Raw genomic sequence first — 24494 nt, 5'->3', positions numbered from 1 at the left:
GCTTAGGCTTAACTAGGCTTAGGCTTAACTAGGCTTAGGCTTAGCTTAACTAGGCTTAGGCTTAGGCTTAACTAGGCTTAGGCTTAACTAAGCTTAGGCTTAACTAGTCTTAGGCTTAGGCTTAACTAGGCTTAGGCTTAACTAGTCTTAGGCTTAGGCTTAACTAAGCTTAGGCTTAGGCTTAACTATGCTTAGGCTTAACTAGGTTTAGGCTTAGGCTTAACTAGGCTTAGGCTTAACTAGGCTTAGGCTTAACTAGGCTTAGGTTTAGGCTAAGCTAGGCTTAGGTTTAACTAGGCTTAGGCTTAGGCTTAACTAGGCTTAGGTTTAGGCTTAGCTAGGCTTAGGCTTAACTAGGCTTGGCTTAGCTAGGCTAGGCTTAACTAGGCTAGGCTTAACTAGGCTAGGCTTAACTAGGCTAGGCTTAACTAGGCTAGGCTTAGCTAGGCTAGGCTTAGCTAGGCTTGGCTTGGCTAGGCTAGGCTTAGCTAGGCTAGGCTTGGCTAGGCTTGGCTTGGCTAGGCTAGGCTTAGCTAGGCTAGGCTTAACTAGGCCAGGCTTAACTAGGCTTGGCTTAGCTAGGCTAGGCTTAACTAGGCTAGGCTTAACTAGGCCAGGCTTAGCTAGGCCTGGCTTAGCTAGGCCAGGCTTAGCTAGGCCAGGCTTAGCTAGGCCAGGCTTAGCTAGGCCAGGCTTAGCTAGGCCTGGCTTAGCTAGGCCTGGCTTAACTAGGCCAGGCTTAGCTAGGCCAGGCTTAGCTAGGCTTGGCTTAACTAGGCCAGGCTTAGCTAGGCCAGGCTTAGCTAGGCCAGGCTTAGCTAGGCCAGGCTTAACTAGGCCAGGCTTAGCTAGGCCAGGCTTAGCTAGGCCTGGCTTAGCTAGGCCTGGCTTAACTAGGCCAGGCTTAGCTAGGCTAGGCTTAGCTAGGCTAGGCTTAACTAGGCTAGGCTTAACTAGGCTTAGGCTTAGGCTTAACTAGGCTAGGCTTAACTAGGCTTAGGCTTAGGCTTAACTAGGCTTAGGCTTAACTAGGCTTAGGCTTAGGCTTAGGCTTAGGCTTAACTAGGCTTAAGCTTAGGCCCAAGCCCAAGCCCGAATGAGACCAGCCGCCTTTCTGGACGAAGCCGGGGCTTCGAGGGAAGCCAGGATCTGGGTGCCAGAGGGAAGCCGGTGCCGGCAGCAGAGGGAGGGGGGAGGTGGGAAGGGGTAGGGAAGGGGAAGGAAGGCCTACTCTTGCACGAATTTCGTGCATCGGGCCTCTAGTTGCTAATGAAATGCTCAGCTCTCCAGAGCATGTAAGAATCCTGAAGTTTAGCTGGAAGCTAAAGGATTCAGAAACACGTCCAAAACGATTAAGATCAAGACGTGGACATTTTCAGTGGCTGAGGGAAATGCCCCACCTCCCCCGCCCATGGCCAGCACTGCCCTACGTCCCAATCTCAGGACGAGAATGGGGTCAGGCTTCTACAGTGGACACGTGTCCATCCGGCACCTGTGTTTAGGTTCGCGGCACCTGCATTGAGTCCTGGTGGGAAGCAGAGTCCCACCTGCCGCTGGGAACACTGTCACCTCCAGTCTCCAGGTCAGTGAGAGCATGGACATGGGCTAAACTGACAACCGGATGCTCAGCCTGGGCTCTGCCTCTAGAGTGAGTGGCACCAAAGAGCAAGACAAGCTCAGCACTCATGCCGAAGGGGGTGGCAGCATCCGGGTCAGTTGGCAGCAGCAATGCCAGGCCAGTTCCAGCCACCCAACTTCCCACAGGTCCTCATCGACTTTTGAGCCTTGTTCTCCAATCTTGCAGGACATTTCATCAGCCACCAGACATCCTTCCAATACCTTCTTTTCTCCTTATTTTGGCAAGAGTCAGCTTCTGCTAAGACCCGGACTTCCCCAACACATCCTTCAACCTGCACACTGGCTCCTCAGGCACCCCAGACAACACATCTGCTGAAGTCTATCTTTTCCTCTGTGAAAAGAGTCTAACCTAAATACCCAGCCCTGCTGAAACCGGTTTGGCTCAGTGGTAGAGTGTCGGTCTGCGGACTGGGGGGTCCCGGGTTCGATTCTGGTCGGGGGTGTGTACATTGGTTGCGGGCACATCCCCAGTGGGGGGTGTGCAGGAGGCAGCTGATCGATGTTTCTCTCTCATCGACGTTTCTAGCTCTCTATCTCCTCCTCTCTGTAAAAAATCAACAAATTTTTAAAAATAAATAAATAAAATACCCAGCCCTGGCTGGTTCAGCTCAGTGGATAGAGCGTCAGCCTATGGACAGAGGGGTCCCAGGTTCGACTCCAGCTAAGGGCACATGCAAGAGGCAGCCAATCAATGATTCCCTCTCGTGGCTGACATTTCTATCTCTCTTTCCCTCTCCCTTCCTCTATGAAATCAATTAAGATAAAAAATAAAATTAAATACCCACACATCTGAGAGGATCACAGCCACATAATAATCACACATATGAACAAATACCATAAATGCTGCCATTACCTGTTGCTGGTTGGGGCGCTGATATCAGAAATGAAAGGTATTATTTCTGCTCCCTTGGCCTCACCCGTTTCCCCACCAGCTCAGGGAAACTGAACTGGCATCAGAAAACCTGGGTTCTAGAACTCGCACATGTCAGCTCAGCGCTGGGGCAGGTAACACTGCACCGCCTGTTTCACAGGGAGGTTAGACCCAATGAGAGGCCCTCGGGGCAGAAGCCCCAGTAACTTCCTAATTCCCAAACCAATCCTTGTTTCCAGCCCTCCTCCTTAACATTCCTCAATGACCAACAGTTGATGAATTTTAGTTCCACTTATTAAGTACTTATGGAGAACTTTCTGGGTGACATGTTGTACTAGATGCACAAAATCATGGTTTCTGTTTTCATAAAATGCAAAAGTCCCTCCTCCTTCGGCTTCTATGGCACCACTGGTGTTCTCTCCTGGTGTTCTTCCTCCCTCCCTGCCGATTCCTCCTCTTTCTCTGCTGCTGCTGCTGCTGCTGCTGCTGCCCGCGTGCAGACACACACACACACACACACACACACACACACACACACACACACCGTCAGTCCCCAGGGGCTTCTCCACTCCCCACTGAGAGGTAAGGTCCAATCCTCTTGGCAGACACGGATGGCTAGCCATGACTGGCCCCGGCCTGCCCCCTCTCGGCACCCCTCCCCACCAGCGCTCGGCCACACCACTGCCTGGGCTTCCCAAAGCGAACGGCCACACCACTGGGCTTCCCAAGGCCTTACCTGAGCTGCTCCCAGGGCCGACTCTCTTTGCCACCTGGTGGACGCCGCGTTCCTCAGGATTCAGCTCAATCATCAGCGCGTCCAGGCAGCCTCTCATTCATTAATTCCCCAGCATTCATGAAGCCCAGGTGCCACGCAGGGCACTGGGGCCACCCTAGGCCTTCCCTGCTATTCCTCAGCCCTCTAGCCTGGCAGAAGCGACCAGTTCTCTCCCCTGAGCCCAGCAGACGCCTGCACGTGCTCCCAGTGACATCGGCTTTTGTGCATGAGCGCGCTGCCTCCCTCGCAGACCAGGAGCACCCTGGAGGAGGAGGCTGAACCTGCTTTTCTCTGTATCCTCAGTACCTAGCACAGGGCTAAATAAAGCACGAGGCAGGGATTCAATAAACGCATGTGGCATACACGAGTGAAAGACTGGAGGGCGTGGGCGAAAGGACCCCGGAAACCACGGCGGGCAGGGTTGTCACTGCTACGGCTGAGGCTGGTTTTCTTTTTCTCCGTGACTGGGGAGGCCGGATCCTAAAAGCCCGCTGGATAGTTCGAAACAGCCTCCTCGGAGACGGCGGAGGAAGTCCTGAGCCTCTGAGCACCTGGAGTGCAAGTGTAAGGGGGGCGGCTGTTGGCTCCTACGTTGTCCCAGGGCACAGGCTATCGGGAGGCCACAGAAGTGGATCCAGATTCATACAGAAGATTCCGTGTTGGCCTCCTGCAACAGCCTGCAGCAGGGAGACTGGGGGTGGAAGGCTGGGGACGGAAGGGGAGAGGAGAGCAGGCATGGAGGACTAGGCCTCAGAGCAAAGTATCTGCTACACACTGATATTTGGCTCTGCTGACTAATGAGTTTGCCGGCCGCTGGCCTAAGTGATCCGTGCAGATGGCAACAGGGGAATGGAATGTGGAGTTCGTGCCCTGACTCCTCCATTCAACAGCTGTGTGGCCTCAGAGAAGTCACTTACCTTCTCTGAGCCTTCGTTCAAAATGAGGGAGTTACCCCTGGAGCCATTTAAATCCTTAACTTCACGATTCTCTGAGACGCCGTTACTGCAGTTACCGTAAAGCAGGGGCTGCATGAAAGCAGTCCCAAAGGTCCTGCTCAGTTCTAAAAACTGCTTATCTACTGAAACAGCAGGTTCTAGAAAATATTGTTTATTAAACGCAGTTTATGCATAACTTTTCAAAAATAGTTTTCTCTGCAAATCCCAGTTCATCAAGAATTTTCCATTAAAAGAGAATTCAACATATTGCCTGCAACATTTGGGTGTATGAGCAAAAGACTGGGGAAAAAAACAACAACACAAATGCTCTTCGGGAGGAGACTAGTTAAATAAGTCCTGGTGTTTTCATACGGTGGAGAATGATTTAGCCATTGGAAAAAGTGAGGCGGCTCTCTATGCATTGACATAAAGCAATCTCCAACACGCATTAAGTGAAAAACACAGACATCAGAGTCCCGTATTTAAAAAATATTAAAAAAAAAAAAACCAAAATAGAGTCGCCTAGGCCATGGTATTTTGTGGAAGAGCCACACTCAAGGGGCCAAAGAGCCCTCTTCTCTTTGCCTTGCTCACAAGTCCTACCTGAGAGCTGTCCCTGACTCCTTCTATCCGTCTGGTTCCCAGGTCAACCCAGGCCACACATGCTCGTCCCTGAGAGCCGGTGCTCAGGCACAGGACAGCGTGGGGCATAGGACAGGCCTAAATCACCACAAGGAGGAGCCAATTCGGAGGCTGGACAGACCCTGTCTGGCACCCCGAAGTAAGGGGTGCTGGAGATGGAGCAGACTATGAGGTGCAAAGCCAGGAGGCGCCAGAGAGAGACTAACAGAGAGGAGGAGGCAGCGCTGAGAAAACGCTTAGAATAAAAACTGGGAACCATGCTCCTCAGTGTGTGGCTTGGCTGTGCACGCCTCTGCACAGGCAGACACTATCGCCGTCTGTATCACTATTGTCATCATCTACGGGGACTTGCTGTGAGTGGAGGAGCATCAGGCCCTGGGGCACAGAGACATATAAACAGGGCCTTTCAGTATGATCACTTGATCCACCCAAAGGCACATGAACAAGCTGAATACGGAATATGATTGGAACCGTGGCCCACAAGAGAAGCTGAAAAATCCTTGGATTTTCTTCAGATGGGGGCCCCCACAGATGTTACTGGAATCCCTGGGGGAGGCCCACAGCGCGGGACGGGGGAGTTCTCAGGAAGGTGAACATGAACAGGAGGGAGGACTGAAAGGAGAGAGCGAGACCCAGCCAAGCGGAAGGGATGAAAGAAGAGACATTCCAGGATTCCAGGGAGGCCTGGGAGGCAGGCAGGAATGCTGCCACCAGCAGTTCGGACAAACACACAGAGTGGGTCACTGGGTCAGAGCGGCGAAGGCCAGACCCCTGGGCAGAAGGCCCTGCCGGCCAGCCTAGAAGTTTGAACCTTACCGTGCAGACCGTGGGGAGCCACTGAGGGTTGCTGAGCAGGAGGGTGACTCCTGCAAGCAGGCATTTTAAGTGAAGGTGACAGAGGGGCCCTTTATCCCGGGCTTAGTCAAAGCCCTGTGTGTGTTTCAAGTGGCACTTGAGACAGAAAAGTCGTAAAGCAGTGCCCTGTGTCATGTAGACGAGGGGAAAAAAAAAAAAAAGGTTTGAGGGTCTCACAAAGAGATGCTTCAGGGAGAACCAAAAAGGAAGGAGGGCCGTTTTAAAGAAGGAAACACATTCACAGGACAGAACGGCCAGGCGCCTGGAAAACGGCAGCACTGTCTTCAGAATCCAGAATGCCCTCTTTTGGCTGGGGGTGTCCTGCCTCCTGTTTTGGAGGTTAATCGTGATGTCAAAACACTGCGTTGTGGCGTAAGGAGTGAACCGGCTGGGAGGAGGCAGAGGAACAGAAATATACATAAGTAAGAGGCCTCCGTTCTAAGACCTCCATTGCAGGGGTTCTCCACCTGCCTCTCTCAGGGGCATCTTGGGGTGTTGTTGTGTGTGTTGTTTTTTTTTTTGTTTTGTTTTGTTTTGCTAGAGTTGCTGAGCCCCCTAATGACCTCCGACAGTATTTCCGCTTAAAACAATAAAATTGTTTTTTAAAAACATGTTAAGTTTTTGATTCGGAGCTTTCCCAGTGTCGTTCCAAATTGGGCATAGCGAGGCAGCCGATAGGGCTGCTCAGGGGCCACAAACTGGGGAGCAACTTCAGGCCATCAATCAGTGTTTAGGTAAGGTGGGAGAGGAAGTCAGGATTATGTTTCCCGTCTTAAACCTCTGCAGGGCGCGCTCTGTGAATGCAGAAGCAAAGCTGAGCAAGCGAGGGGCAGGGCCGGAGTTATGCACAAAACCGGGCCAGGCTGAGCCTGAAGCTATTGGGCAGGCGACTCCTTCCCATGGCTCCCTAACTCCGGGGAGTCTGCTTCCTTCTTTCTCTGGCCTTTGCAAGAGGTCTCCCTCCTGCCCCACCTCCTTTTTATTATAGTCTCTGCAGATTCCACGTGAACACAAACGTTTGCCAACTCAAAGCTGTCTTTTTTGGGATCAGAAGGGCCAGCTCCCACCCCCTGTTCCTCAGAACGAGTGCTGGGCCCCAGTCACCCCTAGTCAATGCTGCCCTGGGCAGGTGAGACAGCTAGCCAGGACTTTGACAGCCAAGTTCAGTAAAAAACCAAATGTACCCAGAACAGGGGGTTGTGCAACCCATGGGAAGTCCTCCGGTGGTGGTGTTTTCACTTTTAACCTCATTTCCTCGTGGAACTGTGTCTGCGCATCCCAGAGTACCCAGAAATGTTCTCATTTCACATGTGTTTTTTTCCCCCCCCTCAAGTCTCTGGAAGCACAAAGGCCTGCCAGGGACTGCGCCTGATGTTTTGGTGTGACAAAAGGTCACTGTGCTCCTGGCACACAGCTGGCAGGAGGCTGCAAAAAGAGCATGTTCCTTCCCGGTGAAACTCAGTGACTTGGTCGGGGAGAAAGCCAGGCATGGGGGAGCTGCAGGTGCCGGGGCCATTGGTACCGGCCACTCCAGTGGGTGATGCCACTGCGCCACACAGTACCGTCTGCAAGGCTGGGTGCTGCCCCACGAGAGTCTCCCGCCTCGGACAGGAAGAGAGTGTGGGCTGAGATTTGGAGTGTGAATGGCTCTGCATGCAACCTGTACATGCTTTCAAAAACAAATGTTTTCATGGATTTTTAGAGAGGTGAAGAGAGAAGGATAGAAGATAGAAACATCCATCGGCTGCCTTAGGCATGCCCCCCTCCAGGGGATGGAGCCCACCATCCCAGCATGTGCCGGGACTGGGAATCAAACCAGCGACCTCCCGGTTCATGGGTGCACGCTCGACCGATGAGCCACACAGGGCTGGGCACTGTACATGCTTTATGACTGTTTTAAAGCCCTCTATTACAGCAAGCCGCCTCTGAGGCTAAGGAGGACCTGCTGCCTTCTGTCCACACTTGCAGGCTTGGCTCCTTTCCTGCAGCAGGCAGCTTGGTGGGTGCAAGGACCCACTCCCCCGGCCTGCGCATGCCTTGCTCCAGCCGCGGGTCTGCGGCTCCTCTGCAGACAAATACATGCGTCACTCCTCTGACTCCTCCACCCCCACCCCAGACACTGTCACAGACACAGAGCGTCAGAGCCCCAGTCCTTTTCCCTTTGCCTGGAACACGATAAAGGAATTAGGATCCACCAGCTACGGTTCTGCACAGCTGACACTTCAAGCTCAAAGTCTAGTCCACCAGCCAGCTCAGTCACACGTGTCTGACGTGTCCTTTTGGGAACCAGGCCCCAAATCAAGCGGTCATGCAATTCTGCTAATTCAAACTGCTTTCCCGTTCGGGGAGCTTGATAGCCATCTCCCGTCTCCTTTTCCTGCTGACGTCATCCCACTTTTTTCTACAGACACAAATAAGGGAGCACAGCTCCTGGGATAGTTTTCAGGCTGCTCAAAGTTGGCGGGGAGTGGAGGGATCCTGCCCTCCCGGGTCCACGACACCTCCGGAGCCGGCTGGCACACTGTCCAAGGTGAAGGGAGAGGCCAGGAAATAAATCACCTCGCTAAGGTTACAAACCAAAAAGAACTCGGTGACTGCAGCTCCTGCCCAGATCTGTCCTGGACATTTGCAATGCAAATCTGCGTTTTGTTCCCGGCCACTGACGACTCTTGCACAATAGCCTGTGTATAAACATACACGCCAACAATGCCTGACTGTGCAATCGCGCTGTAATAATTGCAGGCCGGCAGGAAGCTGCTGCGAGGAAAGGCACCATTCAACCTCCAGCCAGCCGTCCCGCGTGCGGAGCCTGCACCGCACGGACGCACATTCCTGCACACACCAACGCGGCCCGCCAGGCCCCGGCCCCGCAATACTCTGCAGGGATGTCAAATTTCTCAACTGCTCTTACACACACACACACACACACACACACACACACGCTGTGCCACGAGGCTCCCCAGAGGGAACCGCCATCCCAGTCCCCCAGCGCATTCCTGCAGCCCCAGCAGCTTCAGAAACCAGAAAGGAGCGACCTGCCGCCGAGCCCCCTGGAAGCGGGTTTGGGCGTTTTATATAGAAACCGCTCACATATGTACGTGGGCGTGTGACAGTTTTTACGGGTGCATCGCAACGTGTTAGGCCTCAGTGATTGCTGTCAGGCTCAGGACGTGGAGTGGGAGGCGAAGGGGTGGGATTTGGGGCAATGCTGGCTTTGCTTTTGGGAAATGCGGAAGGTTGCTTCCCCCACAAACACACAAGCGTTTCAGTGGCTCTGCTCTTCCTCCTGGGAGGGCAGAGCAAAGAAAAGTGGGGAGAAAGTTCCTTGAACTTCCCACCTGCGACCTCACGGAGGGCCGAGAAGAGGAACAGCACGCTTCCCCGAAAAGCACGGCGGAGGGGGGGACACGGGAGGGGGCTGGAGGGGGAGGGTGCAGCGACGCCCGCCTGTTGGGCTGCAGGGCGCGGGGCGGAGGACCGGCCCCAGCTGCAGGCCGCTCCGAGTCCCTTCCCCGCACCCGCTCCTGTCCGATCCGCAACCGCCCGGAGCGCCCGCCAACCGCCAGGGCGGCTTGAGGTCCCGCGGCAAAGCGGCGACCCCAGGGCGCAGCCCGGGCCCAGCCCCGGCCGCCGAGCTCGCCCGCCCCGCCTGCAGCGCGGGCTGCACCCGGGCCGCCGCCTCCCGCCCGCCCGCCCCCGCCGCCCCCGCCGCCCCCGGCCGGTCCCCGCGCTCCCCGGCGGCGGAGGGGCGCCGAGCCCGCGGCTCACCTGCGCGCCGGTCCCGGCGGCTCGGAGGGCGCTGGCGCGGACGGCGCGGCCGCGGATGAAACTTTGTTGCTCTCGGGGCGGCGCAGGCGTCACTTCCTCGCCGAGCGGGCGGCGCGGCCCCGGCGGTGACCCAGCTGCTCGCGCGGCGGCGCGCCGGGCCCTGCAGCCGCCCACGCGCTCCGGGCCGCGGGGGCCTCTCCCCGGCTGCGCGCCCCGGCTCCGGGGAGGAGCGGGCGGACCCCTCGCCCCCACCCGGCGGTGTCTGCGCTGAAGGAGTTGCAGTCCCCGCCTGTTCTCGGGTCTGGAAGAAGGTGGTGTTGGGGTTCAGCAGGGGCCCCCCCGGGAGCCGAGGTTCCAGGAGAAAACACACCCAAGCCACAAACAAAGCGGTGGGGGAGGAAGGAGAGAAAGTTTTTCAGTTTGGTGGTGTTGCCTAGCTAGAAGGTCGTGTCAGAGAGCAGCCTGCTCTGGGGTTTTGCCAAATAATGGCTAAGCGGGACTTAAAAAAAAACAAAAAAACACGGGTCCCCTCCCCGCATTTCCTCCAAAGGTCTGCACGCTCATCCGTCCTCGCTTCCAGGGTGTGAAGCGTGCGGGATGGTTACCATTTACGACACACTTCAGGGGGGCTGTTCAGCGGCTGCAAACATTGAGGCTGCAAAATGGTTTCCTCCCTGCGGATTTCCACCTCTTCCTTTACACTCAACACCGAGGATCTCTTTGGGGCCTGATACATTCCGTGTTTCATCGCCGGCCAAAAAGCTCAGAGGGGGGGATGGAGTCCTGAGAAGAGGCGCTTCAGGCAAGAGAGTCATTCTGAAAGCTATCGTGACCCAAAATAAATGTGCTCACCCCTATGAAGTACAACAAAAAAGCCATCTTTCTATTTCTGACAAACGGCAACAAAGTAGTGAAGCAGCAGTTGTTGGGGGGGGGGGGGGGGGTGAGAATTCCTGATCCAGTAAAACTGGAGAGAAAACGGGGTTAGCCTTTGCTGTGGCTTTAAAAAAACAAACAAACAAACAAAAAAACACACCAGACATTTGAAACTGCAGTGGAGGGCTTTCATAACAGAAACATTAGCTTCATTGTACCTTGTTGTGGAAAACAGGGAGCTTTTTAAAGGTGGCTCAAAAACATCATTTAGGGCTCCACCAATTTTCCTTCCTCTCCCTTCCCTCTCCTTTCCCCACCACCCCCCTCAAAAATACTGCTTCTACTAGCACGTTGGGTAGATCACAGAACCTCAGGTTGCAAAGCTTCATCTTTTTTTACTGCAGTACAGGAAGCCATGGAGCTGAGGGAAGTCTTTGTCCAGGAAGGTGGATGTGAAACTGATGGAAAGTGACATCTGGGAAATGATCTGCGAGCCTGCCTCAACACCCAAAGGAAAACCGCAGAGGCAGACTGCTCCGAGGCCGCGGAGCATGAGAACCAGAGCGCGCCTAGCAACCTGAGAATCCACTTCCTCGCTTTTCCCAGCTCCCAGAAGCCACCCACCCACATTTCTTGGCTCATGACCCCTTTTCTCCAACTTCAAAGGCTTATGTCTCTCTCTGGGTCATTCTTCCCTAAGTCACGTCTCCCCCCTGACTGATGCTTCTTCTGCCTCCCTCTCCCACTCTTAAGGATCTTTGTGATTACATTGGTCCGTCCTGAAAATCCAGGATAATCTATTTTCAGATCAGCTCATTAGCAACCTTAAGTCTATCTTAACCTTAATTCCCCTTTATCGTGTAACCTAATATAGTCACAGGTTCTGGGGATTAGGACAGGGACATTTTGCGGAGGACTGTTATTCTGTCTACCGTAGCCCCTGCTTGAATGGCACGTGGGCAATCAGACGTACGTAAATGTAAAGACGTGCTCAGTGACGATCTTCCTTGGCTGGCCTGTGTGGAGGGGTCACTGAGACTCCAGAAAGAAACCCAGTCCTACCAACACCTTGATTTTTAGCCTATAAAACAAAAAGCTGCTTTTTTCCCCTCCCAGCTCCCGATGTTGTGGTGATTTGTTACAGTAGCCATAGAAAACGAATGCAGTGGCCTTTTTCTGAACATCGTGTATTAGATACGTGGATGACGTGGAGTAGGAGAAGGCCCAGTTTACAGATTACAGCTGAACAGGAAGTCTGGCTGGGTGGGCCAGGCAAAGTCCCAGGATGCCAGCTCACGGGGAGGTTCCCGGAGCGACAGGCTGCTAGAAGCTCTGAGACAGTGCCTTGAAAGTTCAATCTGTATACAGTCACCTGGCTTAGGAATGGACTCCATCCAATTCACAAACCACTTCTTGGAGTTTATCCTCAGAATTGCTAATTGTAGCGCTTGCCTGCCACCACGCAGAGGCCAAGTGTGGGAAAGGTCAACAAAAGGAAAACACAAGCTGCTGTGGAGATTCTGTGCTTTTTGGTGAGCACTGCTCCCCAGCAAGGCTGTCCAACCACCCAGTGTTTATAAATGAATCTTTTTTTATGTGTGTGTGTGTGTGTGTTTTTAATTGATTTCAGAGAGGGGAAGGGGAGGGAGAGATGGATAGAAGCATCAATGAGAGATAATAATTGATTAGTTGCCTCCTGCAAGCCATCTACTGGGGGTTGAGCCCTCAACCTGGGCATGTGCCTTGACCAGGAATCAAACCGTGACCTCCTGGCTCATTGGCTGGTGCACAACCACTGAGCCACACTGGCCGAGCTAAATGAATCTTCCCCCCCACACACACAATAAACACAAACATACAAACCCAGGGCTCTGCACAGCATTCCTGGAATCCAGGCTGGAGTTCAATCACCTTACATAGGTTGCTTTTTCCTGTTTGAGACAGATGAACACTTACTGGTGTGCACAGCTCAAAGGTTGAGCTCACTGCACCAGGGAGGAAGTCTTTTCACAATCAGTAATAAACATCCATCCTGGGACCATAGTCTTAGTTTGTTGTGTTGTTGTTGTTTTTGTTTAAAGATTCTCCACTTAAATTTTTTTAAATTTCATTATTATTTTTTTGTAGAGAGAGAAAGTTTGAAAAGAAAGAGAGAGAGAGACCGGGGATTGAATCCACCACCTTTTGACACTCCACCAGTTAACCCAGTGGCCGGGCAGACTTAGCGTTAATGTGGGAGGTGTCACTGTGTTCCTAGACATTCCTGAGATGACGTTAGGCCTCATGACTTCTTATGGGAAGTGGAAGCCCTCTTCTGAGGGCGGCACCGTCTGGGATCACAACAAGTGGCCATCCGCTGAAGCAGCATAGAGAGTCCATAAGCAGCTATCGCTCTTTGGGGATCTTCGTGAAATAAAGCTCTTCACGGGAACTGTTTGTGCATTGCTTGGGTAGGGAAAAAGACCCCTTCCTTATCTCCTTCTACTTCCTAATTCCAAATAGAGTTCTCCAGAAGGTAATGAGATGGAAGGACCACTTTGGATCGCCAGCTCTAAATTATATTTATACTTAGAGCAGCCTACAACATGAGCTGGACCATCTGTGGCTTCCCAGCCCTTTTAGAATTACTCTCCAGGCTATTCCACTTGAATGGCCTTTGCCCTGTAGTGTTGAGTTTTGCCTGGTTTCCTGACATAGTTTTTGCCCTTTGCCCCTAGTTGGAGGGTGTGGTCACTGACTCACCTTCTAGGCTCCAAGTACCTCAGGCCAGCCCATTGATTAACTCCCAAAGAGGCTGATGACCTATATAGAATGCCACAGAATCTGTCTGTGGACCACATCCCAGGTCCTGGCGTGGCTCTGGCAATGTCTATAAGCTCCTGTACAGGACTGCATTGGTCTTCTTTAGCCTCGGAATTCATCTTCCTCCAGACAGAGGACCAAAACTGACAGCTAGAGGCCTGAATTCTGGGTCTTGGTTACAGATAACAAACTAGCTGCCTTCAGAGACGGAGCTCATTTAACAAGTAAAGCCTGACTTTGTGTCCCATTCATTAGTCCTGGTTTGAAATTACAGACTAAACCTAGTCAGGGATTTTCATGATTGGTGTCTGGCAAACCTTGTCACATTTATTACAGATATTGATGGACAAGATGCAAGACATGGGTGTACATGACTGAGGTATGGTCAGCATGGGTTTCCCCGGCATGCACTATCTCCGGAAGCAAAATAACGTTTGGAAGGCTATACCCTTCTCCTTTCTGTGGAGCTTCTGGAGGTTGCTGACAGCTATGCAAAAGGAATAATTTGAATTGTCTAAATCCTGTCAAGGCAGTGCATGGGGGCTCCATGCATCCAAAAAAGTGAGATACATGTCAAAATCCAGAAGCAAGCCTCCACATACTCTTTCCATAATTGAAACCAATAAGAATTGATATGCAAAGGACGGGACTAGTGAACCTGTGTTTCCACTTGCCCATCCCTTGCCTTCTGGTGTAACTCACTTGCCATATATGTACTTAACAGTTGTTGCGAGATAGTTCTCCATGGATCTGTCATATTTCTGCATGCCTGTGAGCAGTCACTGACTGCCCTTTGCTCCTGACTATCTTTCTAAGATAGTGTCTTTCTCAGAGCAAAGTACAGGCGTGCTTGCTGTCTGTCATTTAAGATCTGGTCCCCTAAGCGTTGGATTCCTCTCTTGTGATGTGTCTCATGTGCTTTCAGGTATCAACTGGCCGTCTTTGGGAATTGGGGATCAGGGAACCAGCATAAGAAAAAGTCTATCCTGCTATTGCTGTGACTAAAGAGTCCTCTGTTTCTGACCCAGAAGCCTTGTGCGCTCTGCCAGCATCCATAAAACTGTGGCAGGCTAACCTGTTAGTTTGCAAGGAAAGTAAGAATCTCAAAACTACTCATCAGAGGTTGTGACAGACCAAAAGATCAGATTAAAGAGTAAGACTTTGGACAAAAATCTTACACCTATGGATTAAGACAGTGGCAGTGGGTAAGGGCATGGGGTGGGGTGAGGAATCAGATGGAGGAGAGCTATGGGGGGGGGGAGAACACCTGTAATAATCTGAACAATAAAGATTTTTATATACATACACACACACACACACACACACACACACACACAAATAAAATAAAATAAAAAGAGGAAGACTGAAGCCAGGTCAGCTCTGAGATATCAGGAATTTTGTTAATTTAAGCCCAGGACCGGAGAGGATCATATTAATTCTGGCCTGTTCGTAGCTGTGTCATTGGTTATATGTTCTAGTCAACTGACTGACAGGCAATTCTAAACATGCTTTGGTGAACAAATTCATCCGTTTTCTCACATGTAAAATGAAATGAGTTGTATTAGATTATTTCTGAGGTTCCTTCTAGCTATAAATATAGGCTTCGTGAAATTTTAGCAGGGCTGTCTAGCGCACACATTAGGCATCTGACCAAGTTAAATTAATGGCTGCAGAGAGGACTGTGATATATAGCGCAAAGAACATAGTATTAGAAGTTTAGAAGCCTGGATTTCAGACCCATTCCGCCACTGCCTGGCTGTGTGGCGCTGGACAAGTCACCTTCCTTACCGTAAGGAGGCAGGTGTGGGGGGCACACACAGGATGGTTCTGGGTGGTCCAAGGATGTGGCATTAAATTGCACAGTGAAAAGGTAACGTAAGTTTCTTTTTAATTCTCTTTTTATTTTTCTGATTATGCTAAAAATAGGGTCTCAGTTTGCTGCTAATGTGTTGCTGTTTTTCTTCCTCCCCAGAGGATATTTTGAGAGAGAGAGAGAGAGAGAGAGAGAGAGAGAGAGAGAGAGAGAGAAACATCAGTGTGAGAGAGATACATGGATTGTTTGCCTCCTGCACGAGTCCTGACCTGGGCCAGGGATGGAGCCTGCAACCGGTGTACCTGCTCTTGACCAGGAATCGAACCTGCAACCCTTTGGCCGGAGGGATGATGCTCTAACTACTGAGCAAAACTGGCTAAGGCACTAGTGTGTCTTTAACAGTTCTTTAACACTTACTTAATCTCCCTTTTTGGCAAAGAGAAAATTCTCAAGCCCAGATACCTCACAGGCTGTGCTAACTAGAGAGCATTTAATAACACTGCCTAGGTGTTGCTGCTTTTTTAATTTTTGTTTTGACTGCCATTTATGGTAAATAATATAAGTTTTCCATTTATGGGAACAATAAAAAGTTTCCTTTAAAACTAAGTTTATTACAAAAGTGTTCTAAAATTTATTGTGGGAATGGTTGCGCAACTCTGTGACTGTACTAAAAAACATTGAATAATTCGCTTTATATGGGTGAATTGGATGCTATGTGAATTAAGATGTCAATGAAGCTCTTTTTAAAAGCAAATGAATTAAAGTAAAAATGGAGACTAATTTAGATAAAATATTAGGCAAAGAAGAGTATAGGTGATCAGTTGATATAGAAAAAGTTGTAACTGTACAGAGAATGCAGACCAAAGTTCAGGAAAACACTGGTGGACTTTGGAGAAAAGCACATTTGCTGGCAATGTGATTTTGGACAGATTTCTTAATCTTTCTGAGCCTATGTCCTGGCCCACAAAATGGGAATCACAATATCTCCCCTAGGGAAGGTAAAGGCACCGAAACCCTCGGCCCAGGGCCTAGCACGTAAGTGACTTCTGATAAAGGGGACTAGTTGGTGGCTTGACAGCACCTACTCTGGCCTTTCACATGTTAACCCCCTTATCCTCACAGTAACCCTGTGCAATCGGTACTGTTATTCCCACTCAATAACCCTGGAGTAGATATTGTTATCCTCATGTTGTAGATGAGTGAGCTCAGGCTCGGAGAGATTGAGTAACTTGCCTGGAGTCGTAAACTAGTAAATGACTCCAGATGAGGTCCAAACTTCAATCTGTCTGAGGTCAAAGCTGTTCTTTTCCTTCACGACTTGGCCCTGTCCCGCCGATCTTGAAGCCAGACCCGATTAAATAGGACTCATCTGGCCACAGGCACAGAAAGGGGCGCTCAGAAGGAACTCTGCGTCTCTGTCTTGCAGATGGGCATCCTGTCTTGCTGCCTCGGGACCCTGGTTCCTGGTGCTGGCTTCCCAGTGACTCCCTTCTTTTCTTTTTTAAAATATATATTTTTTATTGATTTTTTTACGGATAGGAAGGGAGAGGGATAGCGAGTTAGAAACATCCATGTGAGAGAAACATCGACCAGCTGCCTCCTGCACACCCCCTACCGGGAATGTGCCCGCAACCAATGTACAAGCCCTTGACCGGAATCGAACCCGGGACCCTTCAGTCCACAGACCAACGCTCTATCCACTGAGCCAAACTGATTTTGGCGTGACTCCCCATTTCTACTTGTCCGTGGAAAATTCTCTTTCCTCACCCAGCCTGCCAGGAGCTTACGTCCTTTCATTGGCCTCTTAGTCCTGTTGCTGAGTCCCCACCAGCTTTTGCTGGATTTTTCTTCTGGCATCCACTTACCTGGTTAGATTTTGGCCTTTTGCCTGACATTGGACCAGTGCTGACCCTTGATCCACGGAGGCTCACCTAGGTGTCTTGGTCTCCACCAATCTTCCGATTTTAGGGTGACCTCCTCTGCAACAATGTGACCAAACCTAGGCTGCTTTTCTCTCTTGCCGTTGCCAATCCTCTCTGCAGGCCACCATCATCTCCCTACTGGACAACCGTAATGGCCTCCGGACTTGCTTGACTCTAGTCCTCCTCCAAAGTATCATTAAAAACGGAGCTTTCTGAAGTGCTGTCTGATTGTGAAACTCCCTTTCAGCGTCTCTCCACCGAAAAGTCAGCCTTTGGCCTGGCTTTTGAAGGCCTTCATGAACTGGTGCCTGCTACACCCTTTAGCCTCTTCTCTCTCCAGTCTTCCCTCCATTCACTAGGAGCCAGGGATGTTGACACTAGTTACAGTCTCTGAACACTTCTAGATGTCCTTGGCAAACCGTCAGTGTTCACTGAGCAGTAATGAACGCACCCTGGCCTTTTGCTTCCAGTCTCTGTACATGTGGTTCCGTCAATCTGGAATGCCTTTTCCTCACTATTTTTTTTTTTTGACTCTGCTTATGTGTCACCTCCTCAAGGGAGTCTTCCCTGCCCTATCATGTTCAGTGTATTTTTATGTGCTACTGTCGTACCCTGTGCTTTCCTCTATTCAATAGTCTATTGTGATGAGACAGAGCAAGAGTGGAGGAATGGAAATGTCGGCCCTATAGTAAAACTATCTCAATCTAAAATGTAGGTATGCCACTCATCTCAGGTGTGTGACCTTGGGCAAGTCACTCAACCTATCTACACCCTATTTCCTCATCTGTAAGATAGAAATAATAGTAATGCTTACTAATGGGTTCCTTTGAGGGTAACTTGAAACAATGTATAGTCAATAGCCTAATGCAGAGTCTGGGATACAGTGAGCACTTAGTAAGTATTAGCTATTATTATTTCCACAGGCTTCAGAATCTATTGTGAATACCAGTTCCCTGCTTTGCCTTCCTCACTTTAAACATCTTGAGGGCAGAGTGTCTGTCTCATTCACCATTGAATCTCTGGATGCCTAACATAAAACTGGACACATATGGTACTCAATACTTATTTATTGAATGAATGAATGAATGAATGAATGAATCAGTGGATGTCTTTCTCCCTGGTTTAGTTAAGCTGACTTTGCCTGAAGTTCTCTTGGCATTCCTAAGACCAGTTTTCCCTGCTCTGACTTGGGCAAGCCACAGCCCAAATCTTGTCTATGGCATTGCGGTTTCAGATCTAAATAACTAGTGTCAATATGAGACATAAATACCCCCAGGTGGCATAGATGAAAAATAACTTTTACCCAGTTTGTCCTCTCAACACCTCCTCCCTTTGCTCTAGTATGTTATGACTAGGTGTGGGCAGCACCAAACAGGGCAGGCCATTCATCTCTCCAACAAGGGCTTGCTAGGCCATGGTCGGTGCTGAGGATGCCAGGGTGGGCAGGGTTTGAGGCCTGCTTCAGGAGCTTTCTCGGGGTTGGCTGGGCCCAGATCTGGCCTGCCAGACAAGGAGACAGGCTGTTTCATTGTTAGAGTGCGTGCAGCAGATAGTAGGATCTGACCTAGCCTCATGGCTGGGAGCCAGGGTGTGACTGCAGGACCAGGGAATCTGTTTATCAGGATCTGGAGCACGTCAAAGGTTAAGGCAGGCAATTAGCCACACTCAGGAGGAGCCAGAGTAGAGCCCAGCAGAGGCTGGAGTCCAGACGAAAAGCCCGGCACCGGTGTGGGGGCTACTGTGTGCTTGCTCTTTTCTTCTCTCCAGGGAGGAGCCTGAGGCGGAGAGAAAGCCACCCGGGATTTCCCACACGAAACCGTAAGACTTAATAAAGCAGCAGCAGTGGCCACAGGCCAGTATTCCAAAGCAGCTTTGGGTCTCCTGTCAGGAAGGGGGTGGCTGTGGGCTGGAGGGCCAGGCCTGCTCCTGGGCCAGCTGCTGGCAGCATGACAAGAGGGAACACCAAGGACTGGGGCACCAGGCTCAGAGCCGGCCACCAACCCAGCTGTGTGACCTTGCCTAAGTCATTTCACCTCCGGGACTCCATTTCTCCACTTAGACAATGCACAGGGTTTCCAACATTCAAATGTGAAGGCTTCCTTCTCAGAGCAAAACATTGCAAAGACTCCAGATGGCAATGGTAATTTTAGTATCTGTTGATCCACAAAATGCAAAATGATAAAAACAACAATCAGTTTTGTATCTTTTAAAAGAATTTATATGGTGAAGGCCTGGGGCAGGGGGTGGGGGGAAGGGACTAGAAGAGGTAAATGGGGGAGGGGAGGGAAGGTGGGACATGTAATACTCTCAATAAAGATTTTTTTTTTTTTAAAGAAAATTTAAAATAATAGAATTTGCAACCCTGGCTGGGAAGCTCAGTTGGTTATTACATTGTCCCAATATGCCAAGGTTGTGGAAAGGATCCCCAATCAGGGCACATACAAGAAGTAACCAATGAATACATCAATAAGTGGAACAACACATTTATCTCTCTCAAATCAATACATTAAAAAAAAATAAAGGAATTTGTATTTTATGAATTGCAGGACATCTAGTGTCACTTACAAAAATTTGGGAGGCAACATCCTTTAATGCCCAGAGTCAGGGCCTCCATGAAATCCGACCCAAACCCGGCCAGCAGAGCTGTTATCTTCCTTAGGTTTCACAGAAATTAGTCACCTATCCCTCTGACGTGAAAATAAAAATAAAAATAAAGGACACCAGAGCAATGTTTTTTATGAAGTCCATCAGTGATGCTAATAGGATGGGACCAAATCTGGAAGTAGGGGTGATGGATGACCTTTGCCCTATTTTGGGTGCCCAGCCTCAGAATCCTTTCCCAAGGGTGGGGAAGACTGCACCCTCGGAGTCTCAGGAGAAATGAGAGCTGCTCCTCTCTCACCGTGGAGGCTGAAAAGGCCAGACATGTGCTTCCCAGCCTCCCTCATCTGCAGAGCTTAGACATATGACCTGTGTTTAGCCAATCAGGTGCCCTGCCCTGGACTGAACCAGGGACCACAGAGTGCCTCATGGAGCCTTTTCCAGCGCGGTGGCAGCTGCAGCTGTGGGCGCCATGTCCAGATTCCAGGGTAACAGCCTCATTCAGGCCCCGGCCCTGGTTGTCGCACCAGCTTCCCAGGCTCTGAGGCCAGGGCAGGACTCTCTCTAGACAGCTTCTGTGTCACACTCCTGGCCACGCTCTAGGCTGCTGTCCAGCATCCTTTGTTGTCACTCCTGAGCCTGGCTCTCTGGCCTTCCCAGAGGTTCTGTGGGCTACCCAGCGTGCTTTCTGTAAATTCCTCTTACGCTTAAGTCATCCAGGGCCGGTTCCTGTTGCACTTTTTAAATCGGAGCCCTGACCGATTCTCAGTCTTATGTCAGTCTTAGCATCCAACTTGTTTTTGTTTGTTGCTTTGGTCACAGAGTTGGGAGGAAATTCTGGTCACACAGATGAATGGTGTCTGAGTCCATTCACGCTGCTGTAACAAAACACCATAGACTGTAGCTTACAAACAAGAGAAATTCGTTTCTTACAGTTCTGGAGACTGGAAGTCCAAGATCATTGAATGGCGAGGGTCCTCTTAGGAGTTGCAGACTTCTCAAAGATCCTCACATGACAGAGGAAACTAGAGAGATCGGTGGGTCCCCTTTTATAAAGGCACTAATCCCAATCATCAAAGCTTCACCCTTTTGCTCTAATCACCCACCAAAGCCCCCTCCCTCCTAATGCCACCTTGGGGCTTAGGGTCTCAATAATTTTGGAGGAGGGGCTACAATCACTCATACCATAGCAGATGGCTATAAATGATAATGATAGACACCATTACACAGCACCCACTTCCAATCCATTTATGAATATTAACTCAATGAACAAACCTTTGAAGTAGGCCTACCATTAGCATTCCCCTCTTACAGGCGAGAAGACGGAGGACCAGGGAAGTGGAGTCATTTGCCCAAGGTCAAGGATTTAAATCAAGGAAGTCCTGTGCCAGGGTTTGTGTTCTTAACTCCTATTCATAGCCTTTTTTTTTTTTCTTCACAATTTGAGATTATAATAGTCTTCAGTTAAGTCGATCTAAAAACTAGAAAGAAAAGTCCTAGAGATTTTTGTTTGAGTTGAATAATTATCAAAATACCCAACAACTGCTCTTTTTTTTTTTTTTAATATATTTTATTGTTTTTTTTTACAGAGAGGAAGGTAGAAGGACAGAGAGCTAGAAACATCGATGAGAGAGAAACATCGACCAGCTGCCTCCTGCACACCTCCCACCGGGGATGTGCCCGCAACCAACGCACATGCCCTTGAATGGAACCTGGGACCCTTCAGTCTGCAGGCCGACGCTCTATCCACTGAGCCAAACCGGTTAGGGCTGCTCTTTATCTTCCTGATAAACATAAAAGCTAGGCAATAAACAACTAAAACTTATAGCGAGTACTAAACAAACACGACCATGCCAGCCCTCCACAGTCATGGTGACCGGTGTCTGTGGAGCCGGCGGGCCTGGCGCGGAAGGACTCCGTCTGCGTCGCTCTGCTCTTTAGAAGCAGGCGTGCCCAGGCGGGCCAGCGCGGATTCCTGCAGACACACCCTCTCTTGGTGCCAGCTCGGTCTCTGAGACGCCAGATGGAACTTGTGCCAAAGTCCTCATAAAACTGAGTTTACACAAAAACCCCACATGGATGGGGGTATGACACAGGGGCACGGGAGTCGATAGAAAGCTCTCTATGGCCAAAGCTAGAACAATCTGAGGAATGAAACATAGTATTAGATTATAACCCGAAGTATAAAATAAATATCCACACTTACGTAATTTTTTTTTTTTTAAAAGAAAACTTTACAATGGGGAAATCTGAAAAATACTACTTCAGGCAGGTGATCAAGATTAATATCAACAGCCCTAACCCATTTGGTTCAGTGGATAGAGCGTCAGCCTGTAATACTGAAGGATCCCAGGTTCGATTCCGGTCAAGGGCATGTACCTTGATTGCAGGCACATCCCCAGTGGGGGGTGTGCAGGAGGCAGCTGATCGATGTTTCTCTCTCATTGATGTTTCTAACTCTTTGTCCCTCTCCCTTTCTCTCTGTAAAAAAAAATTAATAAAATATATATTTTTTAAAGATTACATCAACAATGATAAATTATGTTGTAGCACAGACGGTTGATATGATGTGATAAGAATGGCACTTTTCCTCTGTGACCATCCTCCCTAAACTCTCTACATAGCCGAGACCGGTTTGGCTCAATGGATAGAGCGTCGGCTTGGGGACTGAAGGGTCCTGGGTTCGATTCCGGCCAAGGGCATGTACCTTGGTTGCGGGCATATCCCCAGTAGGGGGTGTGCAAGAGGCATCTGATCGATGACTCTCACTTATCGATGTTTCTAACTCTCTGTCTCTCTCCTTTCCTCTCTGTACAAAATCAATAAAATATATTTTAAAAAATAAATAAATAAAATAAACTCTCTATATAAATCCTGATAGAGGGATTGCAAACAGAGGAAAATACTCAACCAGCACTCACAAAGTCATCAAAAACAAGGAAAGTCCAGGAAAGCCAAGAGAAGCCCGAGAAGACCAGACACCTAACGTAATGTGGTACCCTGGCTGGGATCCTGGGACAGGAAGAAGGCCAGTACTAGGTAAGAACTAGAGAAATATGAATTTATTGTATTTAATTAATAATAATGTCTCAATATAAATCCATCAACTGTGGCAAATGTACCATATCCATGAACAATGTTAATAGGGGAAAGTGAGTACTAGGAAGGGAGTGGGTAATATGGGAATTCTGCACTATCTGCTCAATTTCATTGCAAATCTAAATTTTTTTCTGAAAAAAATAAAGTTTATTAATAATAAAAAATAATAATAAAATTGGCGGTCTTCTCTAGGGTGATGCAATTTAAACCTCCTGGGGAAGTGTTTATTTAATGCATCCATATAGTTTTAGGCAACACACTTTTTAATTGCAGCTTGTAAAAATATATTTTTTTTATTGATTTCAGAGAGGAAAGGAGAAGGAGAGATGGAAACATCAGTAATGAGAGAATCGTTGACAGGCTTAGGATCAAGCCCACAACCGGCATGTGCCCTGACCAGGAATCAAACTGTGACCCTCTGGTTCAGAAGTAGATGCTCAACCGCTGAGTCCTGCCTCAGGGTTTAACAGCAGCTTTAAAAATACTTAAACAGCCAAAACTGGTTTGGCTCAGTTGATAGAGCGTCGGCCTACGGACTGAAAGGTCCCGGGTTCGATTCCAGTCAAGGGCATGTACCTTAGTTGCGGGCATATCCCCAGTGGGGGGTGTGCAAGAGGCAGCTGATCGATAATTCTCTCTCATCGATGTTTCTAACTCTCTTTTCCTCTCTGTAAAAAATCAATAAAATATATTTTTTAAAAATATAATACTTAAACATTTTAAAATGAAATTCTAATCTTCACATTGCATGCCCGAATCACCTCGGAGTAGCTGAGCAGCGTGTGAGCTGCTCTGATGGCAGGGAAATCCCAAGGAACGTCCTGTTGTCTCTGTCCCTAAAACTGGCTGGATCTCTCAGATGAAGGAAAAACTCTGTATCTCAAGGCAAAGCACTTTAAAAACAACAACAATGCCATAACTCCCCTCCCCCCACCTTCAAGACGCAGCGTGAGCAACTGTTTGAGGCCAAGGCTGCAGTTGTCTTTTCCTGCATTTGCTTGTCAAGCCCAGCGCTCCTCGGCGGCGGGAAGGGCAGGGGCTGGTATGAAGCGGGGCAGCAGATGGCTGGGACATGTCCTCTTACAGCTCAGCTGCCCAGCCAGCCTGCCAAGCTGTGTGCATTTCAAACGTCTGGGGTTCGACCAAAAGAGACGAGTAATGGTTTTCAATCGCTTGCTGAAACACATGGCTAATCCTTGGGTAGCCGAGAAGCGTGTGTTCAAGATTCGCTTAAACCCAGGAGGGGGGGACAAGGAAACACTGTGCGCCTCCTCGGCTTTGTCCCCGGATCGGGCCACCCTGGAGGCAGCTGGGCATGTGTCCAGGATCCCAGCGTGCATCCTGCTTTCTATGCTTTTGGAAAGGGTGTGATGTTTCGGTACACGTGTATTCCTGGGGTGAGGGTGAGATGGAGAAAGGCTGCTGAGCAGGCAGGTTTGGATCCTGAGACGTTGTACACCCTGGCCTGTGCCTCCTGGTCTGGCATCAGGGGGTCTCTAGGTCTACCGGCTTTATAAGGTCAGCCAGTGCCATCTCCCTGACCTGATCCGGGCCCTGCTTCCACCTGGCCTGGCTTATGCCAGTGGGTCTCCTCCATGCTTCTCAGTCCTGCGTCATCAGATCAGGGGAAGAGGATCTCAGGGGGCATGTGAATCTGTATTTGTCCGGGCGGGTTGTGATAGTTTTAAGTAGTGGAGTCAGAGATGGCTGGTCTCTAAATGTCATTTCCCACTGAAGGGGCTCCTGAGAGGAATGTCTTGTTCAGGTCTGGGCTGGAAATGTGCGAGATGAATCTGGAACCTCTCGGTACACTAGAAAGCACGACTGGAGTGGCATCAGAAGGACTCAAGAGCCAAGTGCCAGCGGCTCCCGCAGGCCGAAGATGGGACAATTTGAG

This window comes from Pipistrellus kuhlii, unplaced genomic scaffold (assembly GCF_014108245.1).
Source record: "Pipistrellus kuhlii isolate mPipKuh1 unplaced genomic scaffold, mPipKuh1.p scaffold_m20_p_1, whole genome shotgun sequence".
Classification (NCBI taxonomy): Eukaryota; Metazoa; Chordata; class Mammalia; order Chiroptera; family Vespertilionidae; genus Pipistrellus; species Pipistrellus kuhlii.
The sequence above is the reverse complement of the archived record's forward strand: the minus strand, read 5'-3'. Positions refer to the sequence as shown.